At 39.5% G+C, this 13,387-nt stretch overlaps 1 protein-coding gene across 1 annotated transcript in view; it reads right to left on the bottom strand.

Annotated features, from left to right (window-relative positions):
- LOC112152426 (zinc finger protein 469) overlaps nt 1-12,799 on the bottom strand; it is a 74,036-nt gene extending 61,237 nt beyond the window's left edge. Inside the window, exon 1 of the mRNA XM_024282005.2 lies at nt 11,554-12,799. The gene's annotated coding sequence lies outside the window, so the exon portion shown is untranslated. The remainder of the gene's footprint in view (nt 1-11,553) is intronic.
- Nucleotides 12,800-13,387: the final 588 nt, after the last annotated feature.

Genomic DNA, 13,387 nt, shown 5'->3' on the forward strand with positions numbered 1-13,387 from the left:
TATATCAGCCTTTTTACACCACTTTTGTAAGATCCATGACTCATTAATAAACTACTGCAACCAAATAAAATCATCTGAGTTTTAACGAGCTTTTGTATTAGCAGCACAGCGACTTGAACTGATTTAAAATATTTCAAATCTCGCCTTAAGTCTGAGGCATTGTAAGGGGTTTTAAATTGAAAATATAGCTTTAATCCTTTTATAATAAAAAAAAAATCAGTAAATAAAACACAAACAATATTATATGTAAATATATATGACATCTATTTGGAGATACACTTCTGCAGCTTCTTTGACTTTGAATTCTGAAAACTGATATAGGCAGTACATAGGTTAAAGCCTATTAAGATTAAGATTAAGAAAAGGCGTAGACATAAAATTAAAACAATTTACTTGTTGCTTTTAGGATGACTCACTTGGCTACATGGAGCATGGGAAACCATGGTACATTTCTTAAGGGGCAAGGTGACCTTAACCCAGTGTGGTCCTTAGCAAAACCTTCACGCTACTAACTAACTATATAGCCATAAGGGGGCCTGAGTCTGGGGCTTCCTGTGTCTGTCCCCAGCCTGGATAAAATTCAGGGTTGTGTCAGGAAAAGCATAAAACTCTCTGCCAAACCAAATGTGTGGATCAGTGGAAGCTGGTTTGCTGTGGTGACCCCTGATGGGATATGCCTAAACAATCTGTCTCTTCTCCAATTTACATTATTACATGTTGTGTAATATTGTGCACTTTTATGACCTTTTATGCCTTCAATATCAGTGCTGACATGTGTTGGGGCTACACCTTTGTAGAAAAGCTTAATTATTGTTCTGTTTTTTCATGAATTAAAGGGTGCAGACATTCTTGTTCTCTATGATAGAGGTTTTATCCCCTCATATCTCGGCTAGCTTGTATTGCCAGGTTTTATAAAATCTGCCCAAGGTCATCAGATTTTTCTTAAGGAGGCTACCATGCACTGTAAGCAGCAAAGTTAAACAGTTTGATTAGCCAAGAGTATGTCAAGTATGTGGCCAGCAAGAAGGCTTTACATCATATGTTTACGGTTTTCTGTGACACTTGCTCATTCTGTGATTGGATAAGAGTTTGTGATTCAGATAAATACCTCTGACTTGATCATTTTCGAGTTTGACACAGCTTTATTCTCTATCTTGTTGGCACACGATTGTGTCTGATACATCTGGTTTTTAGCATTAAAACTTGTGCCAAAAAAAGCAGACAAACAGCTATTAGCATTAAGCATTACCATGAAAAAAGTGATGGACATAAAATGTACCAATAAACTGCAGCAGTATAATTTAAGTGTTACTCAGGAATGAAGTATATGTAAAGGTTTTAGTTGTTGGAGTTTTTGTCAGTTAGATTACTTATGTTCTTTTTTGAGTGTTGTGTTGGTAAAATGTTGTTTTCCCACTGTAATGTGTGGTTCACACGGAAGCGCTGCGGTATCCGCTTCACCTCCAGTTCAGTAGCTGTGTTTTTTTTTTTTGCCATCATGGGTAAGTAAATAACCTTAAAAAAATATTACGCTTTGGTTTCTGTTACCAAAAAGTTAGTACACTTCTTTAATTTATCTGTTGTTGAGACACAGGCTTCTCTGTCATTTATTGTGTTTTTAGACACCCAAAAACACAACCCCCCGTAGTAGTTGGCCCACTACGCTGATCTGTGTGTCTCAGGGTCTGTGTGTGTTTGTTTTTTGTGTTTATTTTCATATATACAGTCTGTTTAGACACAAAAATAGGATCACATTTTGAAAATCACAGTATTTTATTGTGAAAAATTGGTTATATTTTGAAAATTGAACAGATTTTTTCGTGTGTCTTGGTGTAACTTCCTCCCAGAATTGATGTGGATCACTCACGGCTCGGGCAAAAAAGAGACCAGAGATGTATGAACTACACCGTAGGTTAACAAGGGCGCCGAATGGAAGCGACTTCGGTTCCGCGCCACTTCGCGCCATTTCCGTGTCTGGTGTGAACCAGACGTAAGTGAGCACTTCCGTCTGCATGTTTTTGGACTGAGCAACAGAGTAACTTGAGTCAACTGCCTCATAGTTATGTTTGCACTGACTACATTGGTCAGTGCAAACCTGGTTGGTGGCTGCCTCTTGGCCAGGACTCCCTTGCAAAAGAGGTTTTAAATCTCAATGGGACTATCCTGGTTAAATAAAGGTCAATAAATAAATACATTTTGTAACAATTTGCGTGTATTTTGGAACTTTTCTCTAATGCTGATGATTTTTTGAGTTAAATAATGCCACTTCTGTCACTAAAGGGCTATGTACGTGCCCAACAATATCCATCAGGCTTCAAACAAACGCTTTACATTCCATTTCAAATATGAAAATAAAATCCATATCTTACTTCTATGTATCATTTATTTAAAATCAATTTGCATTTTAACGAAATGAAAAAAAGTACATCAAATCGTTTGGGAGGGAAATTTTTACAGCTGTAGCTTCTTTGACTTGGCAACGTCGTTAACAATTGAGATTCAGGAAGTTGCAGCTGTCACCATCTCTGAGCTGTCGACTGTGCACTTCATTGTCTATTCATGAGACCATCCTAATGACATACAGCAGCTGTGAAGAATGCACCTTTTTTGAAAGAGGAGAATCAAAGCATGATATTTGTATTAGTAACTGGTCTGACGGAGGTAATCTCAACATAAATTGGCAGAAAAAAGGCTTTAACCAAGAATTAATTGGCAGAAAAGCATCTGGCTGGCGCTGTCTCTAGAACAGCCAGCTGGATGATGAGAAACCCCGCGTGCTGATGCTTTCATCAGTAAGCCATTTTCTAAATGCACTCATTGGAGATTAATCATCTGGCTCCCAAAAAGTAACTGGAACAATACATCTGATCCATAGCCCCTGTGCAGTGTTCCCAATGGTTTTGAATAATGCTCTGAAGGATGTTCCATTATTTACTTCATATGCACAGCATAAGGCAACCTGCCACTTTGGCTGTGGTTTTCATAGCCTCATTGAAGAAGAATCCTAATGAAGGACTGATGATGGATGAACAGCAATGGCAATGTCTCAGGGCTGTAATTATTTTATGGTTTTCATACTCCAAAAAGCAAGTATTACTGTATTTTTGCCTTTTAAGTTAGAGCTTTTGGCTGGGTTTTATTCACTCACCAGTTGTGCTCAAACTCCCAAGATAAAAGATAAAATTAAAGTTTGACTCCTGCCTCTGCTGCTGTTTTTGAAGTGTTTTTTTAAAGTTTCTTCATCTTCCATCCATCACCCGCCCAGCATGCACACGCAGTCTGGACTGGACTTTCTTACAGCTGGGAGTTTGTTAATGCTACAACTGAACGGTGGAAATGGGGGGAAAAAACACAAACTCGGGGGTGACTCATTTATGACCACAATATTATTGAATCATTTCTTTACCAGAAATGATTTCAATTGATCTGCAGTTTCCTGAATTCTGAGGGTAAAAAGCCTCCAAAAATGTGCTTGTATTGGAGAATGGAAATGAGGTCTTTCACCTTATGTAAACCCTTAAAAAAAGTACAAAAGGTTGACTTTAAGGACAGATGCCACATATGGAAGATATTCAACAAAACTTAACATAGTATTTAAGTAAATGACTTTCTCCATGGCAAATATATGATCTGCCCAACTTGCAATTTGTGTTGGGTGTAACGGTGGTGATGAAACCTGTAAAGGAAACTTCACAGTTACTGACAATAATATGGAAATGCACTGGTTTTACACACCATTTGGGGAGTTTTATGGAGAGGAATGGAATTTTCTTTAATGTGGAACAATCTGACACCAGTTGAAGTTCAAATGTCACACTTTAGAAGTCACATCCGAAGTGGGACGATTGGTCACTACTGTCGAGAGGTAAAACAGCTGAAGAATGTGTTTATTTCTGTCTACACAGCCTAACTTGTGGCTGAAAAATGAGTAGATTCTGCCTTTTCCAGCCTTTAAAATGTAATTCCTTCAGTGTAAACGCTCATGAAAGTGAACACACAACAACCATAGCAACCGTCAACTACCAAGGATGGTGAGAAGAGTCAACTTTGCGAGTGCAGCCCTCATCTGAACAGTTCACACCCAGCTCATCCACACATTCCCTTGCTTGAGCTTGCCATTAACCCCGCTGACCTGTAACTGTGTGTGTTTGTGTGACTGCGCCCTGTGTGTTTGCATATCCACTGCTCCTTGTATAGAGGGCAGCCAAGGGACCACACCAGAAGAACAGAGAAACTTCCTTTTTAAACAAGTTTGGAATGAATGCAGCATTTTGCCAAACTTTTTGCCAATAACAAAGTGGGATGTAATTTATAATTTGTCTATGATGAGAGCAAAAAGAAAAAAACAACCAAATTCTTCAACATTTTTTTATCTACATTGGCAAGGTGTTGACAAAGAAAGCCACTAATATCATAAACTGACTCCAAAGTAAGACTTTCCAGTACATTTCTACCATCTCTTCCGGATCAATCCACAGTTTTGGTTGGACGCCATTCTATCTTAACCTTCTTTGATGCACTATAATGCATTGCGACCTGGTCCTATGATGCATGCGCTGCACATGTGTGTTGATGTATCAAGCCAGTGCACGTTTAGCCCGACAGAATGTAGCTTTGCATTGCTGAGAGTGGTTGAGATTTATGTTAGTGCTGTGGGGTGTGCATGTGGCTAACAGATGGTGGCACCCTGCTCGACTTTCCTCCATCGCCACATAACTGCTTACTCAGTCTCTCATCCCATCCCTACAGTATCAACCTCTGAAGCTGTGAAATCCACTAATGCATCTGACATCAGGGAAATAAATAGGCAAAATCAAAGTTTTGCAACCTGTTATAACAAAATATAAGATAAAGTTCAGCCCTCAATACAATACAAATTTCAGAAAAAAAGATTCCCTTTGAACCTATCAATCTTTAGTTAGTCTTCTTATATTTCTCCTTTGAGGAGACCCATAAAAAGATAGAAACTCTGCATCCTTTGTAAACTTATATCTGATAAAAAGGATAAAAAATAAAAAACAGAAAAAAGTCCAGATTTTTTCTTTGATGAGGGATTCAGAAAAGGTTCCATCAATGATGACAAAAAAATACCCTCAAAACACTGACTGATCAATGTTTCTGGGAATCAAAATGCAGATGTTTTTTTTTAAATATAGCATCACTGCTGCTTCTAAAATGAAAATTCTACATTCATAAATCATCATCAGCATCTATTATAGTTGTATTTTTTTTATCTTTACCAAATATTTTAAAGTTTAAACATTTTTAAGTAATTTCCGAACTGTGAAACATTGATTCAGTAGTTATTTATTCAAAAATAAAATGTCCAGACTTGCACTATTTTAAACACTTTGGTTGCAAAATTCCCTGGATTCATTTCCTCCACTTCACAGTCGCTTGTTGCACCATCACTCCTCCCCTCTGACCTCAAAATGTAGACTTCTGTTGTTTGACAAACATCATACTGCAGTTCTGCTGCTTTACAAAAGTTTGGGATGAAGTGTTCCTTACTGCATACAAAAACAGGAACGGTGACGTTCTTACAAGAAGCGGCATGTACTTTCTAATAATCCCAATGCAAACGATGGTTTTTATATCACAACATAAGAGCCTGTCAAGTCTGAGCCATCAGTGTTCAGCACTCTTTCAATGTCATAGTAATCAGGAATCCTGACTTCTACAACTAATTCTATGAATGTCTCTCAATGTTGTGCGGCCATACTCTGTTCATTCTGATTGGACTAAAGACTAAAGTGTTTAATCCACTCGTCAACACGTCATGTCAATTAAAAAACGTCAATTAAAAAAACTTCCACCTCCTCCAAGCGCATTAAATGCGCCTGGAGGAGGTGGAAGTTTTTGAGGTGTATCATAAAAGACATATTTTGCAAAGCTGCAGTGGAAACACTTCTTTCGAATTAAAGAAATTACATGACCAACAGTGACAGCACCACTGCACAGCGTGCGCCACAAGAGGTCTCATCAATAGTTGTCATGCGAACAACCACAATTTCTCAAAATCTCTTCATCCGTATCCGCTCCCACGTAGCTTGCAGCTCCATGGTCTGAAAAAGACGCCCACGTCTCCTTTGATAGATGATGATAAGCGGTAGTGCCATGGTAGAAACTTAAAGTATTGTTCACATTTGTCACTGTGTTTTTGAATGACTTATCCTGTGAGTTGGTTTGTGTTTATTTGCAAATTAAAGATTTAATGGAAACTGTAACAGGGACATTTTGTTTTTCTACATTTCAAGAATTTTAATAATGTCTTGAACTTATTTGAAATGAAAACGCAGCTATTGATTGGTTTGGTGGAGAATTTTATACTGACACAACCCTGTATTTTATCCAGGCTGGGACTGGGTCAGGGAGACCCAGACAGGGTCAGGGAAACAAACCCTGGTGTGCTATGTGCCAAAGAAGTTTATGAAAATAAAATCAATAAAAACACATATAATGCATAAAACCTACTAATACATCGACTTTATGAAAAGTGCTGTTGAGCTGTTTATCTTTCATCTCCTGCACAATGAATCATTTGTAGCAACATGCCAGAGCATGCTCAGTATTGTTCTGAATAATTGTGAGACTGCGGAGAAACAATCAAATCTGAATCACATGGTGATGGTAAGTCACTTATACGGTTTATAAAACTGTTTCCAGCTCTTTCCGGTCCACCAAGGTAGCACTGAGCTGAATGAGAATTGTCAGGCAATTTGAGAAGGCATTCGTAGAAAAAGCATTAAATTATATACCAGCTAAAATGGCGATGTGGTACCAAAAGCCATTTACACAACTATAAAAGGCTGCATATGGGAGCTCAGAAGAGAACGCTCAATTCAAAATAAAAAAAGCCAGCCAAAGTTGAGCGTTCCTTCCCACACACCTCGAGCTGGCATCAGTTGTGAGGATCGTATCGCTGCGCAGACACAGATACTCAGATGCAATCAGACAAGCACACAACCACTAAGTACATTTACAAGTGTTCCACTCGCAAATCTGATCTCACTCTCAGAGTCTGGGAATGCACTGTGCTGCGGTTTGTGACACACTCTGTACCCTGATGTGGGGGAATCACCTCGAGGTGCTCTGAATCATCTGTGTGCGATTGTGTAAGTGAGAGTGTGTCTATAGTTCTGATGCCTAAGCGCGTAGAGTCAATGAGACCGGAGAGCTGTGACCGCATAGAGTTAAGGACTTTAGCTGTTGTGACAAATACATGCACTGACACACAGATGCAACCGCACATGTGCAACCACAAATCCACACACACCCACAATTTACACATGCACACACACACACAGCTGGAGACTGAAATCCCATTAGTCACTGAAGACAGTAATGACACACTGACGCGCACACTTTGTCTTTTCCTCTTTTATTTTTAGAAACTGAATACAAGGTGTACTCAAACCCTCGACTTAACAACTCTGAGATGAAATATCAAGAGATTCTTGGATTGTAGCCACAGGGGGCAGTTTTTCATCCTGAAGTTCTGCACGGTAAGCTAACTCTCATCATGACTGTCTGAGATGTAATGCAGGAAAAGTTCCCGGGAAAAGTTAAAAGCATGTTTATTCAAAGTTATGTCATTTGGTTTACACTCATTTCACTGGTTATGAAAGTAGGTCAAACTTGTGAGTTGTTTAGATTGTGTTTTTCTTTTTTTTTTTGTTTGTGTACTTAGGGACATTTTTTCTCACACAGACATGCTACAAAATTTATGACTTTGTTCTTTGCTCAAGGATACTTCAAAATGTGGACAACTGAAGGAAAACCCCCAGAATCCCTTGAGTTATTCCCTGTTCAAAAACAAGTTCAGGTGATGTTCATTTCCAGTGTCTTCAGCAGCAGTGAGGAGGGAGTGCAGCGTCTTCTCTCAGTGTGCACCGATTGCCTGCGGACATGGAGGGGGTGTGTGTGTGTGCATGTGAGTGTTTGTTCTGCAGTACCCTCTCCCAGCAGGGAGGCGTTATGATTTCAGCTGGGCTGCATCTAAATTAGGATGTGGATCCAATCTGGGATCCAGATCAAGTCTTACATTGTCCTTCACATTGAGCTGGGAGGAGGCTTTAAATTGTAAACAGAAAAAAAATGCCAAACTGTTACAAGTGCTTGATAGACTAAAGGATTTATTGTGCTTTCATACAAAACCAAAAATCACAGAAGTTTATTATTTCAGTCAGAGAAACTGAAAGTTTCCGAAAACTTTAAATCTGAACAGTCTGGCTGCTGATTGCAAAGTTGAAAGCCCAAATATTGTTTCTGTATTTTTTTCCACATGTCATCAAATGTTTTTTGAATGAAAAAAAAAAAAATCATTAATTATCCACAGATTGGAAATGTATTCATAGTTGAAGTGAGTGAAGATGGATTATACATCAAAGGAGCTCAGAAATTATGAAATGTTTTGATATCAATTGACTTTTTTTGTTTAAATACACAACAGTTTGATGGTTTGAATACCAGCTGCCTCAACTGAAATATAAACCTGTTTGACATTAAAAGAGCAGTGGAAATCAGGATTTTAAAGTGAAATGTCATAAAAGTTATTTCCTGTCACATGACCACATGTGGTGAGGCTTATTAATTTTAGGCAATACTTAAAAAAAAGGCTACTCTTGAACTCTCTTGAACTGACTGAGTCAGTCATCAGTTCATTTTTAAACAGGATAATGCTTGAATCATCATTGCTGCTGGCAGGGAACTGTTGCAGTTGTTGCAGTTAGCATGTCACGTCTGCTAGTGCCTCTAGTTTAGTGTTTTTAAACCTTTTTTCTACCAAGGTACACTTTTTTCTTGGAAAAAAAATCTTGTGGCTGGAAGTTGCAGCTATTTTTCTAAATGTTGTCAAAAATAAAGTTGTGACAGTTTTCATTAAAAATGTTCAACTAAATTAGTTGTCAATTTACCCAGTACTTATTTTTGCCTCCAGTTTATTAATATGTCATTTTATGTAACGTCACCAAAAAACACTTTAACCCAATGCATCATGGTAGATGTGGATGCTGGACAGACTCACATCTCTGAGCTTCATTATTTTGTTGACTTTTTGTAAGCTACACCGCTAACCACGAGCACTTACTGTTATTTTTGTTGGAACTGAGAGACTTTATGAGTCGAAAAAGAACAAGGAAGTGAGGACATTAACCACTTCTGATTGGTCAGATGGATGACATGTGATTAGGCCTCTAAGAATGATTGCTGGAGACAGTTGAAGGGCTGGAATTTTTCTAAAAGCAGAGCTAGCGGCTAATTTAGTGGCCAGATTGTGGTACCGTCATTCTTGTGATAGAGTCATTTATAGAATCATTTTTTATTTATTTTTTTTTTTTTTACAGTATTTAATATTTAGAATCAAATCGTTATAATGTCACAAAATGGTCGCACAACCGTGTTGTCACAGGTTTAGCTAGGTTTTTAGAAAATTTTATGTAAAGGATCCTGCGGGCCACATTTGGCCCACAGGCCACACTTTGGACATGCCTGCACTAGTGCACTAATAAACACCTTAATAAGGGTGAGAGTTAACCTCATCTCTAACCGACCACGTCTTCAACGATACATGCAGGGGACAAGGCAAGTGCTTGCAGGAGTCGCTTTATCCGACCTGTGAGGATCCACTGTGTATCTTTCTCTCGGCAAACGTGAACTCTCAAATGAAAGGGGTCGGTATGTGCCAAGATTCTTCTGAAACCGACTTGCCTTTTTGCTGAAAAAACACTTCAAATTTAGACTGGCAGTTTGCCAGAGGCTTGTCACAATGACAGCTAGAAGACAAAGAATTTTTGAGCTCATAACATACTTTGGGGAGTTATTTGCTAAGCTTTGATTTGAGGAGATACAGGGGGGAGAGAAGCACAAAAAAGGTGCCCAGCAAGAATATGCAAGAACAGAACGTCTCTAAAATTGAATTAAGGAGTCCTAACTGACATTTTTTTTATTTATGCAGCAATTGCCTAACAAAGGATTTTTTTTCCTTTTTTTAAAAATAAACTGACACAGAAAATTCACTGTCTTTCATACTTTTGTTGTAAATTACTCAGTAGTTTCAAGCACACAACTATGATCAAACACCCTGCTCCTTTTTTTTAGTGCTCTTGGTGAAGTCTTTGGATCTGCATCTGTACACCCACATTCCTGATGTCCTGATGTATCCAACCTCATAAATCAATCACTTCCCCCATAAAGTTCCTAAAGCACTACCAGGTTAGTCTTTTGGTACCGAGCACAAGACTGTGGTTGCCAACTCTCTGGAAAAATCTGGCAACTAGCTGTAATTTTCTCTGTAATTGTGCAGCCATAACTGACTTTTTGGGACAAAAAAAAGAGTGGGAAATCTATGACATTTAAAGCAAGCTTTCCGTCGGAAGTCACACACCTCCATGCACGTAACAGTTTTTTCATGCCCTTAAGATAGCAATAGACTGAACAAAGACTGAGCTAATTATTTCCAACGCTGCAGAAAGGGACACAAAAGTCAGGACAGTTCTGCCAACTGCTTCCTTTATACGACGTATGTTATTCACCACTTCCAAAAGCTCTGCAGGCCAGGGCACAGACACAGAGCACCATGTTCTGATCTTCACTCAGACATGTTGAAGGCACACCTGGCTAAATACAGCAGTGCCTTTACTGGGGGAATGCCACTCTTGGCAGCAGCGAGGATGAATTTCCACTTTTCTAATGAGTGTGGTAGTTAAACTGGCATGAGGCGTCCACTTGGCATGACTGGGCAGGCTCCATTCGCAGATAAGGCAGAGGAGAGGAAGCGAGATGCCAGGGAGTATGGTGCTTTGAAGGCATTCATGTTGGGAGTCATGCATCGACCCCCAGTGTATTCTTGGCCCAGACAAGCACCACACCCTGGAAGCTCTTACCTATGCGAGCTCGACTATAGCAGCTTAACTATAATAGTCCAATGAGATGCAAAAACAACAACTTCAAAAGTGTCAACAGGGAGCATGTAGAAACAAAGTGTAAACTGTATCATAGCAAACAGGTATGGGCAAGACCAGCACAATTCCTGCCATTTCGATATGCATTATAATGTCTGCATGCTTGCAGTACTTATAAAAATGATTGTATATCGGTGGGGGGTCTTTTTCATGTCACAACTTCTACTGTCTGCATCAAATGCAAGCCTTTACTCTGCTACGAATGTGACAGAACGCCCATGTTGTGGCCAGATGAGCTCTGTCTTTCCTTCACTAGGTGTCCAGTGCTGATGCAGCTAAACAATTCCTTACTGTTGGAGGTCTCTCAAACGCTGAAATGAATGGCAAATCCAACTCTCACTGTGTGTCTCCTGCACCGCTTCAAAGAATGATTCATGCACACACCAAACTGTGATCTTGGGAAGGCAAACCTGTCACACACACTTCAAAAAGTCGAATCACTTGCACAAGGATGGTTTAACTCCAGTGTATGAATAGCAGCCTTCACGACACTGGAAACTAACATACAAAAAGCTTCCATGTAAGAACACGAATGCATATGCATGCACAAAAACGCTTTAAAGAAGGGAAGAATATTCTCTCCTCAGCTCACCTCTGTGGGCTGCGCAGGGACTCCAAATTCCAGTGTGTGAGGTGAGGTGGGTGGCAGTCTCTCCTCTCCTTGATCTGCAGCTCCCCGTCCCTCACTCCTCAACCTGTAGTCTTCTTCACGTGGCGCTCGTTACACTCTACTGCGGTGTAAGGTGAACACAGACAGAAGGGAGAAGGAGGAAGGATGGGAGGGAAAAAAGGACAAATGAGTCCTGCCCAGCCTGATGATGGAGGTTTCCAAAAAATGCCCTCAGGAGAGAGAAGATTAGAACTCATCACTCCTTTTTAAAGCTCTACTTTCTCATGTCTGCACTGTAGTTTGCCCAATTTTTCTAACCAGGTTTTATTTTTTTTTTCTCTTCACTTCCCAGTCCCCGCAGCTTTTAAAGTTTTTTCTAAACACAATTTTGCCATTTGATGTCCTGCCAGCCCCAAAACCACTGTCTTTTCAAAGGTCTTGCCTCTTTTCTCGTCTCTCAACACGACTTACAAAGACGCATTTCTGGTTCCTTTCCCCTGCTGCTGCCTGTCAGTGTTTACAGAATCTTGATTTTGCCTTTTTCTGCCATAAAGTATGTGCCGTAGTAGTGATTACCTCTGCAGCTGCGTGAAGAAGGCACACCTGCTATCAGTAAAGTGAGTGTAAATGTGGGTGGCAGAAGGCTCACAGTCAGTCAAAAATATATATTTTTTCCACTGCTGTCCATATCACTCAGGTGCCGACTGTTTTCAAAAACTGTTATGCTGAGATCATAAATTTATGGTCCTCTGAAGGTTTTTTAATAAATGATTCTGAGAAATGCATAGTTCATGTATGCAATGATATGGCCTCCCCAGCTGTAACTGACTCAAGTCCATGCGCACATGTACACCTCATGGCTTTAATAGCCTTGACACTTTCTTTCCAGAATGTGAGGAATGCACCATGCTTGTTGGGAGGCAAGTGCGTGCGTTTAAGAGCTAACCTACAAGGAGTCTCCAAAGGGGTCATGACTTCGTTGAATAGAAGAGAAGAGTTCAGATGCGTGTATAATTGCTCGAATGACTCTTCTTGAAAAACACCAAATGCAAAAAAAATAATTTGAGTCTAAAATTCCTAAAATAAGTCTAAATGTGACCATCCTACTTCACATTTGACCTTTTTAAGGATAAAATTTAAAAAAACATGTCCTAGCCTGTAGACTTCTATTGAGAAATGAACAGCTATTAGTCATATTTGTCAAAATAACATGCTTATCCATTTTTTCAATGGTATTTTTTTTCTTAATTGTAAGTTAGTCAAGTTATGAACTAACCAATGGGATGCCTCAACAAAAGCACGTGGTCTCACGTCAAACGTTCAAAACACCTGATTGACAGATTCTCCTGAGTCCACTTTCAAGTGGAAGGGGTGTGGACTTCAAACAAGCTCGCTCCTGATTGGTGAGAGTCGTTTCCATAGAAATCATGACTCAGACCAACCAACCAAAAAAAAAATGGCAACTGATTGACCTTATATAGTTGGAGCCAGACGAAAACCAATTTCTATGAGTTATTTCAAACTCCCTCGGGTCCAGTTCTCTTACACAGTCAATGCTTTGACCTCATCCATAGGATTCTGAACAAGGAAAATGAAGTCTGAAGTGGGTGGTCTCATAGGTAGGAGTTTGCTCTGCCCCACTGAACAACCTTCTAAAAATTGGCAATTAACCCACTGAAATAAAGTTCCTCCTCCAACAATAGACAAACTTAATACAAAATAAATAAATTCATAGCAGTTGATTTCTAAAAGTCCACTTGTCCCAAATGGGCATGCGGCTGGATTCAAGTGCATCAGAGAACTATCAGAGTGATCA

This window comes from Oryzias melastigma, linkage group LG6 (assembly GCF_002922805.2).
Source record: "Oryzias melastigma strain HK-1 linkage group LG6, ASM292280v2, whole genome shotgun sequence".
NCBI classification, from domain to species: domain Eukaryota; kingdom Metazoa; phylum Chordata; class Actinopteri; order Beloniformes; family Adrianichthyidae; genus Oryzias; species Oryzias melastigma.